Genomic DNA, 19,535 nt, shown 5'->3' with positions numbered 1-19,535 from the left:
AGAGTAGAAGGAAATGATATCATTTTTTGCCAACATCTCTAAACAATGGCATACTCCCCTCCCTCCACACCTGGTTCTATTTTCAGATTCTTTTCCAGGATTCTACACTAGCCTCAGAGTTACTATCACTAGAAATTCTCTGTCTCTGCATGCTAAGTCCAGTCAAACTCTGTCACTAGCTTTTAGATTCTGATAACTAAATTCTTCCTCTTACTACTTCCGGTCCTGGAGGTACCAGCCTAGTCTTGCCTTTACAATTCATTTTTTCCTTTCCTTTCACAGTTGGAGTGGAACCTATAGAACTTGTGTACATTACTACTGAGTTATTGCCAAGCCTCAGGTTTAGTGGATAGAATTAGACTGAAAATGCTTCTTATCTTCTGCCACAGCCTTCCAGATCTCAGAACAGGCACACACACACACACACACACACACACACACACACATTCTTATTATTACATTGCAGTTCTCATCTAATACTTTCTTATTAACCAAAGTCACTCCTTAATAAAGTTATGGTAGTTTAGATTTTATTGACTTGAGTCTGATTTCATGTCAGATTAATGTTCCCAGACATACCTACTCTACCTTCCAGAAGGTACAGCCTGCATCAAGAAGAAGGGACTGTGTGGGAAGTTCATGCTATTTGAAAGTTTAATGTGCTAGTGAGATGATCCAGTAGTTAAGAATGTGTTCTAATTTTCTGGAGAACCCAAATTCAGTTTCCAGCTCCCACAGTGTACCTCCCAAACATTCATAAGTAATTTCAAGACAAGGAGATCTAATACCTGCTTCTGGTATCCAAAAGTACTAGACTTACATGCATAAACTCACTCTTGCCCACAGATATAAATATTTTTTAAATGTAGGGTATTGCTTATTAAAAAGGGGTTGGTTTTAATATAGCTGATTTTAGGTCATATTCTGCTACATACACCAATGTCTACTAGTCAACAGGAGCAAAACTACACTTGTAATCAACTCTTGAACTCAATGAAATTCTATTCTGTGTCTGTTTGGGAATTATAGACACATTAGTATTCCTAATACTATAATAGTTCAATATTTTAAACTGACATTCACAATTTAAGTAAAAAACAAGACAACAACTACAAAACCAAAAAGCCTGAAAAATAAACAAAAACTGCTTTACATGAGGTGAATGAATTCACCTTTTACATTTTGAAACAGACAGGAAATGTTTATTCTGTATAGAGGGAAAAAAAGGGCTGGGCAGCAACAGGAGTCCAGCTTTTAGTATAAGATAATGAACTATGGAGAGACATTGTTTTGGAAATGTCCTTCTTTAGCTACAATGAGCTATTTTTTTTCTGGATTTTTTGGCATGTAAATAACATTAGTCCATATCTGCCAGTGCTCAATTCTGGAAGGTTAGCTTGAGCAGCTGTGCATGTAACTTCATCATTCAGTCCCTGCCATGTATAGTAGGGTCATGTCAACAAGGGCACCTTTAAGCAGAAGCTTAGATTACAATATAAAAGCTCAAAAAGATGACTAGTTAAAGTACTCCTTGTCCTCAAAATTTGGCCAGTGACCAGGTTTTCTCTTTGGGGTATTTCTAGATTAATCTTGTGGAAATTCCCTGATGGGGATCTGTCCTTATCAACAGTTTCTTAATAACTGCCTATACTCCACAGGGTTCAGCTAATTTTATGCTCCATCAAGGTTGTGGATATGTGACAAATAATCTAACACATATTTTAGCTGTAAAATTGAACTAGCTTGGATCCCACAAACTGTAGTCTATGAAGCCCAGCTCACCAGGACTTTTCCTATATGTGATTTATTTTCATCTAAGAGATTTTCGCAGGATGCCAAGCATATAAATAAATACACTAAATATAAAACAATTACTGATAAAAATCATACAATTATTTTAAAGAAAATTTTGGTATATCTGTAATCTTACCATTCATTAAACATACAAAAAAGTATTTTCAGACTAATGAGATGTATGAGGCTTTTTAAAATAAGCATAAAATACACTACATTATGAAAGACAATGATTCTTTAAGACTGCACCTTGTCCTAATAGATCCCGTTTGCAAAGTGATTTTTGGCTTTGAGTATGGAAGATGATAGTGCAGCTGAGCAGACGTATCAACTGTACCATCTGTCTGGCACTGCCCATATGACATGCAAAAATAAATCACTTATTCCTGGGAGTAGAAATGGTGCCACTCATAAATATATAAGGGTATACTGGCATTGTAGGAGCAGATAGGCATGTTATATCAGAAAAAAAAAAAAAAAAAAAAAAAAACAGGCTCAAGACTTTATGGGGTTTACCATATCTCATGAGAAAGACTGTAACTTCTTGACATGGATTCCATACAAAGGTGTACACTTAATTCTCTGATGGTGATGGCTGCCACCAATCTGTCATCTGACCACCTGGTATGTGCATCAAGAACTAATGGGCAGAGAACTCCACAGCATCTCGGGGGCTTCACCTTGGCTCATATACACTGTTAACGCTGCCTACTCTGCCTGTTTTCCTGTTTGCCCACCTGGACCTATTATCCATCTGTATCTTTGTACCATCATCTGTACTTGGTGCCTCCCTTTTGTGCTGGATTCAGCTCTTTTGATTCAGTCTTAAAGGTGTGATCTACAATGGCTTGACTTACAACAGCAGCTCCACTTATGTTTCTATCTATCGACTTTCTTGCTTCTTAGGCTGCTAAAGCCTCTTGAGCTTTCTGAAACCTCTTAACCCTTTACACTGTTCTGTAAATTGTAGACATATTTACTGGGTGATGTGTGATCTGAGAAGTAATCAGTAAACATTAGAATAGAAAGACCTGTGTTTGCCTCAGCCAAAACTCTCAAGGAAAATCTGGCAAATTACTGCTATTGGAACTTCTGAGTTTATTCCCATTTAATAAATTGTGACATTGAGGAAAGACACAAATATGCTCATTCCTGACATGAATATAGTGTGTACAGCATCTTCAGCAGTTTTCAGCATTGACTGATTGTTTGATTTTATAATAATCAATTCTGGAACTATTGTTTTATATTAAACCATAACTGGATAGTCCAGTCTAGCCTTCAGTCAAAATTCACTTAATTCTTTTTAAAAAATGAAACTCACTTAACAACTAATAAAAAAAAAGTCAAACATTCCAACATAATACAATCCAAAGATGCATTAATTTGATGGGAAAACATGGCAAGTTTTCATTTTCTCTATTTAAATCATTGTTTTTCTAATAGTGGAAAATTTTATACAAACAGTTTCTTACTGTATGCTCTCACTGCAATTCATACCATACTACAGTCTCAAATCTGAACTGAAGTATTTCAGGCACTGCTAGTCTGTTCTGTGCAAATAATGGCACATACAATGTAAAATGTAAAATGCTCCCTTCCAGTGTTCAGAGCCAACTCTGCAGTGAAAGCATGCAAAGAAACACAGCATCTCTGGCTTTCTGAAATGTTTGCATTTGATTTTGGATAAAATTTAGGCAATATGCTTATGCTTTCAGAAATTGTTTCATTTGTTGTTGCATTTTTCATAACCCTGAGATGCAATGATGTAAACCCATATGGGCTTAAAACCACAGTAAAACGTTGGGCATTAGATACCAATCCCCCTTCCATAACAGGGTAGAAAGGCCAATCCATGTGATTGGCAAAAGAAAACAGCTGCAGTGCCCTTACAAATGGGACCTCTGAAATCGTGGAACCTTTGCAAATTCAACACTAAAATATCAATGCCCAAATTAGTGTATTTCAAATAATCAACAATCCCTTTGAGAATAAGGAAAAACTATAATACCAAGTCTGGCTCATTCTCTGGAACTAACTCAGGACTCCCTTTGTCTAAATAATATATTATTATAAGAATAATAATATATCTCAAAATAAATGTTTTTCAAAATATAAATATTTATGCATTGGCTAGTAAAAATTAACCTTATAGAATTAATGAGGAAGATTAAAATTGTATATGTGATTGAAGTCTTCATATAAAGCCCTCCCTCAGGATATTATTGTCTTATTTCTGTTTTTTATACCACCAGCTCAACACATCTCCTTTACAGCAGGGATCAAGTTGGACAATATAGTCATTTATAATCCCAATCAATCAAGTAATAAAACGAGCCACAATGTTTACTTCTATTGTCAATACACTGAGCTGGTTGGCTGGACACATAAAGTGTTTTAGAGTCAAAACATACTCTCTGGTAAGGCTAAAATTTATATTAAGTATTTATTTTAGGACTACATTACATATGATTACCTTCCCAATAATCTACTTCATACATGTGTGAGTTATATATAATAGTATAAATTATTGACTATTTGTATATTGAGATAACGTGCCCTGTAATTAAAATTAGTACTTAATGAAGAAAAACTCTTATTTCTAGCAAATGGAGTGAAATGATTACATTTTCAAGCAAGAAATAGAAAATGGCTAGAATGACTTCGTTTAACTCATTTCATTTGTACTAATATAAAATAAATAACCATCTCAACTTACAAACTTGCAAATCCAATACATTGGCATTAGTAACTAAATGCATTAGTAACTAAAAGTTGTGACTTTCAACCCAACCAATCAAAGGCATGTGAAAACTACCAAAATATAAAAGGGAAATGAGAGCAAAAGGAAATATTTATACCAGGAAACCTTTACAATTTCAAATAACTTACAAAGAAGACATTTCTGAGGAACGGCCCCTTTGAAACTGCAGTAATTAGATGAGAGTTAACAGCTCACCAAAAGTGAAGCAGCGGAACGAAAGAGACAAAATTGCTGCATCTGATTTACATGAGGGAAATCAGATGGATGCAAAGGTTTTGAAAGGATGTTTTTCTCTGACTTTACATACAGAGAGAATAGAACTCCTTGTTATGCTGTGTTTGCTTAGATATATAAAGCTATTGAGTTTAGGAAAAATGCTTAAGAAAAAAAGTGCTTTGAAGGAACCCAGAAAAGGATATCAAAAATACTCTTGCAGATAAAGTCCAGTGTGCTTGGATACAATGGGAGAACATGTGTCTTAAATCCAGGCCTGATATTAATGGGTCTACAGCATGAAGTGCAGTACAACATTCTTACCCACTTCCTGCACTATTTTTACAAAGTAGAAAAGGATAGTAAAGGGTTAGCCTGCCCTACTCCTGCTGTCACTCTGTCACAAGGTACCTGCTTGCTGGCCAGCTCACCTTCAAGGGCATGGCTTTGTCTAGTTTCCCACTCCTGGCTAGCAGTTTCATGAAACATCACTTGTAACAAAAGTTTGATATTCTTTACTTCAGAACTGTTAACTGTGTTAGTTGAAATTTAAAGAGATTTATTTTTTTCTAATGTTAATAGGATAGAACCTAGAGAAGTAATGTAATTTTATTCCTGTCTATTCAATAGTGATAATTTTTATTTCTGTTAACCATCAGGGGGGAAGCTATAGCCCTATGAAGCAAGAAGATAAGCATGTGGTAGACACTGCAAATTTTTAAATTTTGATTTCACAATAAAATGCATTCATCAGTGGTCTGACTCTTTAAAGAAGTTGAAATAAGGGTTAGCCAAGTGCCATTTTCCTGGGAAGACTAAAGAGCTGTCTCTCTTGCATCAGAGCAAAGAGGAGTTAGAGCAATGCTAATTTTTATAAATACATATTTTTATTGGATAATTTATTTACATTTCAGATGTTATCCCTTTTCCCATTCCACCCCCACCCAGGAACCCCATATCCAATCTCCCCTCCTCCCGCTTCTAATGATGGTGTGCCCCCACCCAACCATCCACCCACACACTCCCACATCCCCTCCCTCGAATTCCCACATACTGAGGCATCCTGGCTTCACGAAAACAAGGACCACCTCTCCCACCTATGCCAGACAAGGCCATCTTCCCCTACAAATACAACTGGAGCAATGAGTCCCTCCCTATGTGCTCCCAGGCTGGTGGTTTAGACCCTGGGAGCTCTGGTTGGTTGGTATTGTTGCTCTTCTCATGGGGCTGCAAACCCTTTCAGCTCCTTCAGTCTTTTCTCTAACTCCTCCATTAGGAATCCTATGATCTGATCAATGGTTTGCTGTGAGCATCCACCTCTGTATATGTCAGGGTCTGGCGGACCTCTAAGGAGACAGCTATATCAAGTTCCTGTCAGCATGTACTTCCTGACATCCACATCAGTGTCTACCTTTGGTGACTGCACATGGAATGAATAACCATGTGGAACAGTCTTCAGATGACTCCTTCTTCAGTTTCTGTCCCACACTTTGTCTCCATATTTGCTCCCATGGGTATTTTGTTATTCCTCCTGAGAAAGACTGAAACACCCACACTTTGGTATTCCTTCTTCATGAGATTAAAGTGCTCTCTGAGTTGTATCTTGGGTATTGCGAGCTTTTGGGCTAATATCCAATTATAAGTGAGTGAATACCATGTGTGTTCTTTTGTGATTGGGTTACCTCACTCAGGATATTTTCTAGTTTTTTGCCTAAGAATTTCACAAGATCATTGTTTTTAATAGCTGAGTAATGCTCCATTGGGTAAATGTACCACATTTTCTGTATCCATTCCTCTGTTGAAGGACATCTGGATTCTTTCCAACTTCTGGCTATTATAAATAAGGCTGCTATGAACATAGTGGAGCATATGTCCTTATTATATGCTGGAACATCTTCTGGGTATATGTCCAGGAGTGGTATAGCTGGGTCCTCAGGTAATGCTATGTCCAATTTTCTGAGGAATCGCCAAACTGATTTCCAGAGTGGTTGTACCAGCTTGAAATTCCACAAACAATGGAGGAGTATTTCTCTTTTCCACATTCTTGCAGCATCTGCTATCACCTGAGTTTTTATCTTAGCCATTCTCACTGTTATGAGGTGGAATCTCAGGGTTGTTTTGATTTGCATTTCCCTGATTACTAAGGATGTTGAACATATCACAGGTGCTTCTCGGCCATTCAAATTTCCTCACTTGAGAATTCTTTTATTAGCTCTCCCCCATTTTTAATAGAGTTATTTGTCCGGAGTCTAGGAGTCTAATTTCTTGAGTTCTTTGAATATATTGGATATTAACCGTCTATTGGATGTAGGATTGATAAAGATCTTTTCCCAATCTGTTGGTTGCCATTTTATCCTATTAACAGTGTCCTTTGCCTTACAGAAGCTTTGCAATTTGATGAGGTCCCATTTGTCAATTCTTGATCTTAGAGCATAAGCCATTGGTGTTTTCTTCAGGAACTTTTCCCCTTGTGCCTATGTATTCGAGGGTCTTCCCCACCTTCTCTTCTATTAGTTTCAGTGCATCTGGTTTTATGTGAAGGTTCTTTATCCACTTGGACTTGAGCTTTGTACAAGGAGATAAGAATGGATCCATTTGCATTCTTCTACATGCTGACCTCCAGTTGTACCAGCACCATTTTTTGAAAATGCTGTCCTTTTTTCCACTGGACAGTTTTAGCTCTTTTGTCAAAAATTAAGTGACCATAGGTGTGGAGGTTCATTTCTGGGTCTTCAATTCTATTCCATTGATCTTTTTGCCTGTCTCTGTACCAATACCATGCAGGTTTTCTTTCTTTTTTTTTTTAAATCACTATTACTCTGTAGTACAGTTTGAGGTCAGGGATGGTGATCCCCAGAAGTTCTGTTGTTGATGATAATAGTTCTTGCTATCCTGGCTTTTTTGTTATTCCAAATAAATTTGCAAATTGCTCTTTCTGTCTTTATGAAAAACTGAGATGGAATTTTGATGGGGATTGTATTGAATCTGTAGATTGCTTTTGGCAAGATGGCCATTTTTACTAAATTAATCCTGCCAATCCAGGAGCATGGGAGATCTTTCCATCTTCTGAGATCTTCTTCTATTTCTTTCTTCAGAGACTTGAAGTTCTTGTCATACAGATCTTTCACTTGCTTGGTTAGATTCACACCAAGGTATTTTATATTGTTTGTAACTATTGTGAAGGGTGTCATTTCCAGAATTTCTTTCTCAGCCTGTTTATCCTTTGAATAGAGGAAGGCTACTGATTTGTTTGAGTTGATTTTATATCCAGCCACTTTGCTGAAGTTGTTTATCAGGTTTAGGAGTTCTCTGGTGGCGGTTTTGGAGTCACTTAAGTATACTATCATATCATCTGCAAATAGTGATATTTTGACTTCTTCCTTTCCTATTTGTATCCCTTTGACTTCCTTTTGTTGTCTAATTCCTCTGGCTAGGACTTCCTGTACTATATTGAATAGGTATGGTGAGAGTGGGCAGCCTTCTCTAGTCCCTGATCTTAGTGGAATTGCTTTAAGTTTCTCTCCATTTAGTTTGATGTTGGCTACTGTCTTGCTGTATATTGCTTTTACTATGTTTAGGTATGGTCCTTGAATTCCTGATCTTTCCAAGACTTTTACCATGAAGGGGTGTTGAATTTTGTCAAATGCTTTCTCAGCCTCTAGTGACATGATCATGTTTTTTTTTTCTTTGAGTTAGTTTATATCATGGATTATGTTGATGGATTTCCTAATATTCAACTATCCCTGCATTCCTGGGATAAAGACCACTTGATCATGATGGATGATTGTTTGATTTGTTCTTGGATTTGGTTTGCTAGAATTTTATTGAGTATTTTTGCATCGATATTCATAAGGGAGGTTGTTCTGAAGTTCTCTTTCTTTGTTGGGTCTTTGTGAGGTTTAGGTATGAGTGTAATTGTAGCTTCATAGAACGAATTAGGTAGTGTTCCTTCTATTTCTATGTTGTGGAATATTTGAAGAGAATTGGTAGTAGGTCTTTCTTGAAGGTCTGATTGAAATCTTTACTAGAACCATCTTGTGCTGTTTTTGTGTGTGTGTGTGTGTGTGTGTGTGTGTGTGTGTGTGTGTGTGAAGACTTTTAATGTATGCTGCTATTTCTTTAGGGGTTATGGGTATGTCTACTCCTGATTTAACTTTGGTACCCAGTATCTGTCGGGAAAATTGTCCATTTCATCCAGATTTTCCAGTTTTGTTGAGTATAGGCTTTTGTAAAGGATGTTGTTGGGGGCCAACTTTTAGCAGAAAGCAGCTATCAGCTTTGCAGCCATCTTGAGCCATATACCCTAACATGAGACTTGGATTACAATAGCCTACAACAGCTGAGCACACTCTGATAACATCTTGCTTTAGATACCCAGGACTTTCCTTGGGTGTGTGAGATTAAAGGTGTGTGAGATTAAAGGTGTGTGACTTAAAGGTGTGACTTAGAGATCAGATTTAGAGACAAGACCTAAGGGCATGACTTAAAGACTCGACTTAAAGGCATGGCCTAGAAGTGAGACAAATAAAGGCGAGAGGCAGACAGAAGAGAGATCAGAGAATCAGACGCTTCAGAGAGTACAACTTGGAGTACAACTTGGAGTAGGAATTAGGCATTAGGTAGCAGGCACTTGGAAGAGAACTTGGAAGAAGTAACGTGGAACTTGGAGGCACTAGGGACTAGGAACTAGGGACTAGGAACTTAGGACTTGGGACTTGGAGAGAAGAAGAGAGACTGAAGAATTAACGGAATTGAATCACACTCTGTCTGGTCTCCCTCCATTCTTCGAGTCTGTCCTCACTCTCTCTCTCTTGCTGAACCCTGACCTGCAGACCAGAACAGCAGCTTGGGCCAGGAAACAGTGGCCGCCAAGCATGGAGTGGAGAAGGCCTCAACATTTTTGGCTGCCCAAAGTGGTCCAGCCTAGGCCCCAACATTTTTGGCGCCCGAACAGGGACTAGTTCGGGTCTCAACAGGATCTGATGATCTTTTGAAACTCCTTAGTTTCTGTTGTTATGTCTCCCTTTTCTGATTTTATTAATTTGGATACTGTTTCTGTGCCCTCTGGTTAGTCTGGCTAAGGATTTTTTCTATCTTGTTGATTTTCTCAAAGAACCAGCTCCTGGTTTTGTTAATATTTTCATAGTTCTTTTTGTTTTGACTTGGTTGATTTTAGCCCTGAGTTTGATTATTCCCTGCCCTTTACTTCTCTTGGGTGTATTTGCTTCTTTTTTGTTTTAGAGCTTTCAGGTGTGCTGTCAAGTTGGTAGTGTATGCTCTCTCCAGTTTTTATTTGTAAGCACTTAGAGCTATGAGTTTTCCTCTTAGCACTGCTTTCCCTGTGTCTGATAAGTTTTGGTATGGCAAGCCTTCATTTTCTGTCGGTCCCCTGTTCCAGAGGGTGTCCCATGACAATCTCTGGCCTGGCTGGGACACGGCATGAACAGAGAGGGTCTACTACTGTCTCCACCACTGCCTCCACCTATGTCTCAGCTGTCTGTTGGTCTCTAGCCAAACTTAGTTTGAGAGGTCTGGGCCAAGGGGACAGAGTGGGAGCAGGGAGGGTCACTGCTGCCTCTGCCACTGCCTATGCCTGAATCTCCGCTATTGCTGCCTGGTTACTCCCAGGTGCTGCACTGGTCTCTCTGAGCTGAGCAGGTCTGGTGCCAGTGAGGCACTGGCTAGCTAGTAGGGAGGGGAAGGTCCTGAAGACTCTTCCCAAGTGTTATAGCTCTAGTGTTAAAGCTCTTTCAACAGAAACTCTCGGACAATGGGATGATTCTCGCACACCTTTACTTATCCCGAATAGAGCCCTTATATACAGTTTTGGGGTAGATTAGGGTCTGGTGCAGATAACACTGATTGCCTTGGTTTGAGAGTTTGGAGATACCTCATCTACATGTGGGAGAGCCTGAGGCACTGTTTCTTTTGACTGATGGCCATAGACCTCTCTATGGGAGGGACTGTGGAGGGCTAAAGCTGAGCAGGGTTTGAGGCCTATGCTGGACCAGGCACCCAGCTGCTTCTCACAGCCCAACGCCCACAATTTTCATTAAATTCTAAAAAGTCTATAAATTTCTTTCTTTATTTCTTCCTTGACCAAGTCATCATTGCATAGCACATTGTTCAATTTCCATGTGTATGTGAGAATTACATTGTTTTTGTTATTATTGAAGACCAGCCTTAGTTTATGGTGATCTGATAGGATGCAAGGAATTATTTCAAATCATTTTGTATCTGTTCAGGTCTGTTTTGTGACCAATTATATGGTCTATTTTGGAGAAGGTACCATGAGGTGCTGAGAAAAAGGTATATTCTTTTGCTTTAGGATGAAATGTTCTATAGATATCTTTTAAAACTATTTGGCTCATAACTTCTGTTCATAACTTCTTTCATTGTGCCTCTGTTTAGTTTCTGTTTCCATGTTCTGTCCATTGCTGAGAGTGAGGTATTGAAATCCCCTACTATTATTTTGTGAGGTGCAATGTGTGCTTTGAGCTTTAGTAAAGTTTCTTTTATGAATGTGAGTACCTTTGCATTTGGAGCATAGATGTTCAGAACTGAGAGTTCATCTTGGTAGATTTTTCCTTTGGTGAGTATGAAGTATCCTTCTTTATCTTTTTGGATAACTTCTGGTTGAAAGTTGATTTCACTCGATATTAGAATGCCTACTGCAGCTTGTTTCATGATACCATTTGCTTGGAAAATTGTTTTCCATCTGTTTACTCTGAGATAGTGTCTATCTTTGTCATTGAGGTGCATTTCCTGTATGCAGGAAAATTCTGGGTCCAGTTTACATATGCAGTCTGTTAGTCTATGTCTTTTTATTGGGGAATTGAGTCCATTGATGTTAAGAGACATGAAGGAAACATGGTTGTTGCTTCCTGCTGTTTTTGTTATTAGAGCTGGAATTATCTTTTTTTGGGTTTGTTGGAAGATTACTTTCTTGCCTTTTCTAGGTTGTAGTCCCTCCTTGTGTTGGAGTTTTCCATCTATTATCCTTTGTAGGGCTGAATTTATGGGAAGATAGTGAGTAAATTTGGTGTTGTTGTGGAATATCTTGGTTTCTCCATCTATAGTGATTGAGAGTTTTGCTGGGTATAGTAGTCTGGGCTGGCATTTGTGTTCCCTTAGGGTCTGTATGATATCAGTCCAGGATCTTTTGGCTTTTATAATCTCTGGTGAGAAATCTGGTGTAATTCTTACAGGTCTGCCTTTATATGTTACTTTACCTTTTTCCCTTACTGCTTTTAGTATTTTTTCTTTGTTTTGTGCATTTGATGTTTTGATTATTATGTGACAGGAGGAATTTCTGTTCTGTCTAGTCTATTTGGAGTTCTGTAGGCTCTTGTATGTTCATGGGCATCTCTTTCTTTAAGTTAGGAAAGTTTTCCTCTATAATTTTGTTGAAGATATTTATTGACCCTTTAAGTTGGGACTCTTCACCCTCATCTATACCTATTATCCTTAGGTCTGGTCTTCTCATTGTGTCCTGGATTTCCTGGATGTTTTGTGTTAGGAGCTTTTTGCATTTTTCATTTTCTTTGACAGTTATGTCAATGTTTTCCATGGTATCTTCTGCACATAATATTCTCTCTTCTATCTCTTGTATTCTGTTAGTGATGCTAGTGTCTATGACTCTTGATCTCTTTCCTAGGTTTTCAATTTCCAGTGTAGTCTCCCTTTGAAATTTCTTTATTGTTTCTACTTTCAATTTTAGATCCTGGATGGTTTTGTTTAATTCCGTCACCTGTTTGGTTGTGTTTTCTTGTAATTCTTTAAGGGATTTTTGTGTTTCCTCTTTAAAGGCTTCTACCTGTTTACCTGTGTTCTTTTGTATTTCTTTAAGGAATTTATTTATGTTCTTCTTAAAGTCCTCTATTATCATCATGAGAAATGATTTTAATTCTGAATCCTGCTTTTTTAGCATGATGGGGTGTCCAGGACTTGCCATGGTGGGAAAACTGGATTCTGAATTTGCCAAGTAACTTTAGTTTCTGTTGCTTATGTTCTTGTGCTTACCTTTTGCCATCTGGTTATCTCTATTGCTACCTGCACTCACTGTCTCTGACTGCAGCATGTCTTTCCAGTTATCTTGCTTGTGTCAGAACTTCTCAGGGTCCAGATGTCTCTGTGATCGTGCGATTCTGAGCTCCTGGGTGGAAGAGCTCCTGGGACTCTTGCCTCTGGGATCCTGAAATCCTGCTGCTCTGAGTGCAGTGGTTCTTCTAGGGTGGCTCAGCATATGGTGTCTTCACAGGAGCAGACCAGCTAGATGTCTGCCCCAGCCAAAATTACTAAGTGAGATGTGGAAGGGGAGTGGTATTCCAGGGGACGAGGTTTGAGTGGGTGATGGGTCCTGAGTGACCCAGGCTCCCAGTTGCTTCTCTGGGGCATAGGGATGTTCAGAGGGTTCTTACCCACTGCTCTGAGTGCAGTGGTTCCTCTAGGATGGCTCAGAATATGGTGTCTTCAAAGGAGCAGACCAGCTAGGTGTCTGTCCCAGCCAAAAGGACCAAGCGAAGGGCATAAGGGCAGCAATGCTAATCTTATGACACTGAATATGTGATTGATCTATCTATCTGTCTATCTGTCTATCTATCTATCTATCTATCTATCTATCTATCTATCTATCTATCATCTATCATTTGTCTACCATCTATTTATCTGTCTATCATTATGTATCCCTGTATATAGCCAAATTATCTATGTATGTATGTATGTATGTATGTATGTATGTATGTATGTATGTATCTATCTATCTATCTATCTAATCTACCTAATCTACCTAATCTATCTATCTCAATCATCTATCATCTGTCATTATCCATATGTCTATGTATCTATTTATCAATTATCTATCCTCTCAGCTATTATTTATAGCACATCATAGTTACTGTGAGTCTTTCTAGGATCCTACATCATTCTAAGCACTCACTTGAAGCTTTATATAAACTTGAATATTTAAATTAAAATTTATGTGCTTAAAACAGAACAGCTATATATGTGTAAGTTAAAATGTGGATATGTGATATAACTTGATTGGACCATTTTTCAGTGTGTGTATATATAAATTTTAGCTAACTGAAGAGGTAGTTCTCAAGAGAAGTACAAATTATATTAAAATTATTGATTTGTATATATTGAATCAAACATGTATTCCTCATGAGGAATTTAACTTTGTGTGTTATTGTCTTATGTAAATTTTAATTTATTTTTCTTCAGTTAAAAATAATTACATAATTTCCCTTATTCTCTCCCATCTTCCAAACACTCATGCCTTCTTTAATTCCCTCTCACATTCATGGACAGTTTTTATTTTGTTATTAATGTATTCATGAATTTGTTTTGTAAGTATTTTGTTTAAAATTTTGCATCTATTTTTACTTGCTATATCTGTCTGTAGGTTTCTCCAAACCACCTCCAGTAGATAGGCACAGCCCACGGTTGTGGGGTGGGGTCACACATATATATCAAAATTTTAACCCAGAAATGTTCTTGTCCAAAGGAAAAACAGGAACAAAAAATGAAGCAGAGACTGAAGGAAGGGCCATCCGAGGACTGCCCCACCTGGGGATCCATCCTGTCTGCAGACACCAAACCCTGACACTGTTGCCATTGCACTTGCTGACAGGGATCCTTGAGAAGTTCAAGCAGCAACTGGCCAATACAGATGTGGATGCTTAGATCCAACCATCAGACTTAGCTCAGGGACCCTGTTGGGGGAGCTGGCAGAAGAACTAGAGAAGCTGAGGGGGATTGCAACCCCATAGAACCATAGAAAGAACAACATCAGTTGGCCTGACCACCCAGTGCTCCCAGAAACTAGACTACCAACCAAGGAGTGTAGAGGGAGGGATCCATGGCTCCAAAGGCAAAGGTAACAGAGAATGGCCTTGTCTGACATCAATGTGAGTGGAGGCCCTTGGTGTTGTGGAGGTTTGGTGCCCCGGTGTAGGGAAATGCCTGAGTGGTGGGGTGAGAGAGCATGGGTGGGTGGGAGAACACCCTCATAAAGACAAAAGGGAGGGAGGCAGGGATGTTGTGGGATGGGGGCTTGTGAAGGGCAACCAGGAGTGGAATATCATTTGAGATGTAAATGAATAGAATGATTAATTTAAAGCAGAAAAACTTTAGCCATTCTGTTTCTCTATCTCTCTGTCTCTTTGTCTGTGTGTTTGAGTCTCTCTGTCTCTCTCTTTCTTTCTCTCTCTCCCTTTCTCCCTCCCTCCCTCCCTCTCTGCGTCCCTCCCTCCCTCCCTCTTTCTGCGCACTAGAATGTACCATGATGCACATGTGGAGGTCAGAGAACTACTTTGCTGTTTTCTCTCCTTGAACCTTGTATCCCAGGATCAGACTAAGGTTGTGAAGCCTCTTTGGCTTCACCACTGGGTCATCCTGCTGGTCACTTCACAGCTTTTTGATGTGTTGTCCCTATTCCTTTAATATAAACACATATATTGTTTAATCTATGAAAGATATGTCCATTTTATTTTTATCAAGAATAAATTAAGACTATGTAAATAGTAATTTTTCCCAAATTTACTATTTTAAAGAAAATTCTACTTCTCATCATAAAAACAAAAGCATTAAAGAAGAGCTGATTCTTTGAGTACAGTAGCTGCAAAAGGTAACAAAAAAAAAAACCCCAATCATGCACATTAGAGAATAGCAGAGAGGAAAGACATATAATGAAATTATTGTTTAAAACTAGAATATGGCATCCAAGTAAATGATATCTAACTTTTTAAAGCCTTCGGTGTCCCACACTTGGTCTCCATGTGATACTACTTGTATTCCTGCAAGTTTAGAGTTCTGTGGCTTGACAGAAACTAATAAGAAGTCTTTTGACACCAATGATGGTTAATGTGGCCATTAAACAGAGTTATCTTCCCCTGCTTGGTAGTCTTTGCATATTGATTGAGTGCTTGGCAAATTAATTGCGTTTTGCTTATCAAGTCTCATATGTAACATTTAATTCCATTGGTGACAATTTTTTTCAGTTATAAGTGCAAAATTGTGGTGAACCCCAGCTTCTAAAATTCAGTTCAATTGTTGAATTACAGGAACATTACAATAACTACACTAGCCATTGTTCAAGCATACATAGTTATTGAAGATTATCAGAGGGGAAAATGAATTTGTATTTTGTTATAAATGACAGTATCTTCTTTCAGTATATTACAATAACTACACTAGCCATTGTTCAAGCATACATAGTTATTGAAGATTATCAGAGGGGAAAATGAATTTGTATTTTGTTATAAATGACAGTATCTTCTTTCAGTATAGTCAATAAATGGTGATATTTATAAATACTTCATTTTTATAAAGAACAGAAATGCCAGAATAAAATTGTCACTGTTTCTATTATTAAATAAAATTGTCATCATTTCAATTTTTAAATAAAATTGTCACTGTTTCTATTGTTAAATAAAATTGTCACTTTTCACATCATTATCCAATATTCATTTGGAGATATTGGTGTCTAATTCTATGTCTGTACCACACTCAGTAACTGCATATATTTCTATCCATAACTTTTATGTGAATATAAATCCTATGGTTCCATTATTACTCATTTTATGAAGCTGAGTTTAATATATATATATATATATATATATATATATATATATATATATATATTTTTTTTTTTTTTTAAGCACATAAGTATATTATAAGTGAATATTTGAAACTTACCGTTTTCTGCTTGAATATATTTTGGAAAAATAAAATGGTGAGATACTGATTATTAGAAATCATAACTTTCATATATGTTCTCTGTGTTAGAAATCTTAGATGTAGGATTCTTTGGGAACTGTGATAGCTGACTGTTCTGAACAAACTTCTCTAGCCAGCTCCAATATTAGAAACACACATCTGGAATTGTCACCAGAATACAGTAAGTGCTTCTTATGTGATGTCTTTTTCTTTGATATGATAGTTGTACTTTTACTTTTCTAATTTAAATATGTTTAAGAGATCATTCCACATCCGCTATAGAACTCCGGAGCGTTATGGAATGTGGTTTTAAATTAGTTAAGGTGCAACATTAATGGTTTTCACATTTAAAATCATTAGGGCCCACTTCATAAGTTATACTCTCTGTGTGTATGTTGTTTGTGTATATATATAAAATAATTTAATTGGAGTTATTCTACACAGGGGGTAATGCTCATCTCAGATGCCATATATTGTCAAACAAAAAGACCAGTGCCAAGTATAAGGATATGTCCTCTTGAGTCGTTTAGCAGGAGTGGCCTGAAATTTCTACCTCAAAATCCCAGGTATTACCATTGCTTCTGGTTGCTCACCAGAACTTGATGGTAAGACACTATTATTAAAGATATCGAAGACCTTGGACACAGGTTATGATAAAATTACCAGATGGTGTTATGAAGGCTATGAGAGGTGACTGTCTTACCCAGCTGTAATTTCTTTAAGCTGTAGTAATAACTGACCGCCGAGGTGCATGGCATAATATGTCCATGGCTGTTGTAATGCCACAAATATTATTGGGGTAACCAAACAGTTTCAGGGGAAGAAAATCATGCTTGGTACTGTCAATCTGGCCAAAAATTTATAGCCAGTGAGCTCACAGCCTCTAGAGGTAAACCTACTATTATTTTCTAAATGGACATATTATGAAATGTTCTTCTAATTTCCTTCCTATGTACATATAGATTAACACAGCTGTCATAATCCCATCAGAGAGGTTTCCTTGTGTAGTGAATGCAAAAAATTATAATTGTACAGACTAAGTGCCTGTGTAGTACTCAGCCACACTTAGGATTTTCAATATCCTACCTCTAGACCAAAGTGTAGGGGTCATTGCTGTTTTTGTATGCAGAAGACCTGCATACAATCAAGCCAGTCAACATTGTAGCATGAAGAGGAAAAGACCTCATGTAAGGTTAATGGACCTTTAACTGAGCAGCTAGTGATAGCTGAAGCGTTTTGGAGGAGGGACAGTTAGTTTTCTTCCCCAGAGTGGTTAGAACCATATCTATAAGTATATGCACAGTACAAATTGGAGTTAGTGGGCTATAAAAATGATATAACATTGGGAGAAGGAGGGTATATGTGGTAGACCTGGGAGGAATTCGGGGAGGAGTGGAGTTTGAATAATCAAAATATAGGCTCTCTGTTACTCCATGTTCCAGAAACAGCCGCATCTTGTGCAATGCCAGCCTTGTCCAGAAGACAAGATGATGAAGCAGTCCTGGTAACCAGGTGCCCGGCTCTGCACTTGGTAAAGTGAAAATTGTTGCCATCAACAACCTCTTCATTGACCTCAACTACATGGTCTACATGTTCCAATATGACTCAACCCATGACAAATTCAGTGACAGTCAAGTCTGCGAATGGGAAGCTTGTCATCAACAGAAAGGCCATCACCATCTTCCAGGAGCGAGATCCCGCTAACATCAAATGGAGTGATGCTGGTGCTGAGTATGTCATAGAGTCTACTGGTGTCTTCACCACCATGGAGAAGGCCGGGGCCCACTTGAAGGATGGGTCCAAAAGGGTCATCATTTCCACCCCTTCTGCCAATGCCCCTATGTTTGTGATGGGTGTGAACCGTAAGAAATATGACAACTCACTCGAGATTGTCAGCCATGCATCCTGCACCACCAGTGGCTTAGTTACCCTGGCCAAGGTCATCCATGACAACTTTGGCATCATGGAAGGGCTTATAACCACAGTACACACTATCACTGCCACTCAGAAGACTGTGGATGGCCCCTCTGGAAAGTTGTGGAATGATGGCCATGGGGCTGCCTAGAACATCATTCCTGCATCCACTGGTGTTGCCAAGGCTGTGGGCAAGGTCATACCAGAGCTGAATGGAAAACTCAGTGGCATAACCTTCTGTGTCTCTACCCTCAAAGTATCCATTGTGGATCTGACATGTCACCTGGAGAAACCTGCCAAGTATGATGATATCAAGAAGGTGGTGAAGCAGGCATCTGAGGGCCCACAAAGGGCATCCTGGGCTACACTGAGAACCAGGTTGTCTCCTGCGTCTTCAACAGCAACTCTCACTCTTCCACCTTTGATGCTGAGGCTGGCATTGCTCTCAACGACAACTTTGTAAAGCTCATTTCCTGGTATGACAGTGAATATGGCTACAGCAACAGGGTCATGGAACTCATGGCCTACATGGCCTCCAAGGAGTAAAAAACCCTGGATGACCCAACCCAGCAAGGACACTGAGAGCAAGAGAGAGACTTGTAGTTGCTGAGGAGTCCCTGTCCCAATTCGGCCCCAACACTGGGCATCTTCCTCCCAGACACCACCCCCATAAGGGTCTAGGGAGTCCTCCCTACTCTCTTGAATACCATTAATAAAGTTCGCTATACCTACAAAAGAGAATAATCAAAATATATCATATGCATATATGAAATTCTCAAAAAGATAATAAAATATGTTTAAGGAACACTACTTATTGTGAGTATCTATGTCTACACTTGGGACTATGTTTTCATCTACTATGTATTTTAAATGTGACTTTACTGTCTCACCTATTAGCATACATAAAGTCATTATGTCTCAGTTTTGAGAGAGATAATCAAAAGATCACATTAAGCCAACATGGCTACCAAGTTGTTATGGCTTTAGACCTTTTACATAATTAGCACTTACAGGCAACAAACTTGTTCTGTAGCTATAAGGGCCCCATCTATAAAAAGAAAACAACAATATTAACAAAAAAGGCAATAATTGCTCCCTTTCAAAGCCAGGAGAAACCAATTGATTATTA

At 38.3% G+C, this 19,535-nt stretch overlaps 1 pseudogene; it reads left to right on the top strand.

Moving 5' to 3' along the window:
- LOC143435429 (glyceraldehyde-3-phosphate dehydrogenase pseudogene) overlaps positions 1-18,952 on the top strand; it is a 48,166-nt pseudogene extending 29,214 nt beyond the window's left edge.
- The last annotated feature ends 583 nt before the right edge of the window (positions 18,953-19,535 follow it).

Source organism: Arvicanthis niloticus, chromosome 21 (genome assembly GCF_011762505.2).
Source record: "Arvicanthis niloticus isolate mArvNil1 chromosome 21, mArvNil1.pat.X, whole genome shotgun sequence".
Classification (NCBI taxonomy): Eukaryota; Metazoa; Chordata; class Mammalia; order Rodentia; family Muridae; genus Arvicanthis; species Arvicanthis niloticus.
The sequence above is the reverse complement of the archived record's forward strand: the minus strand, read 5'-3'. Positions and strand labels throughout refer to the sequence as shown.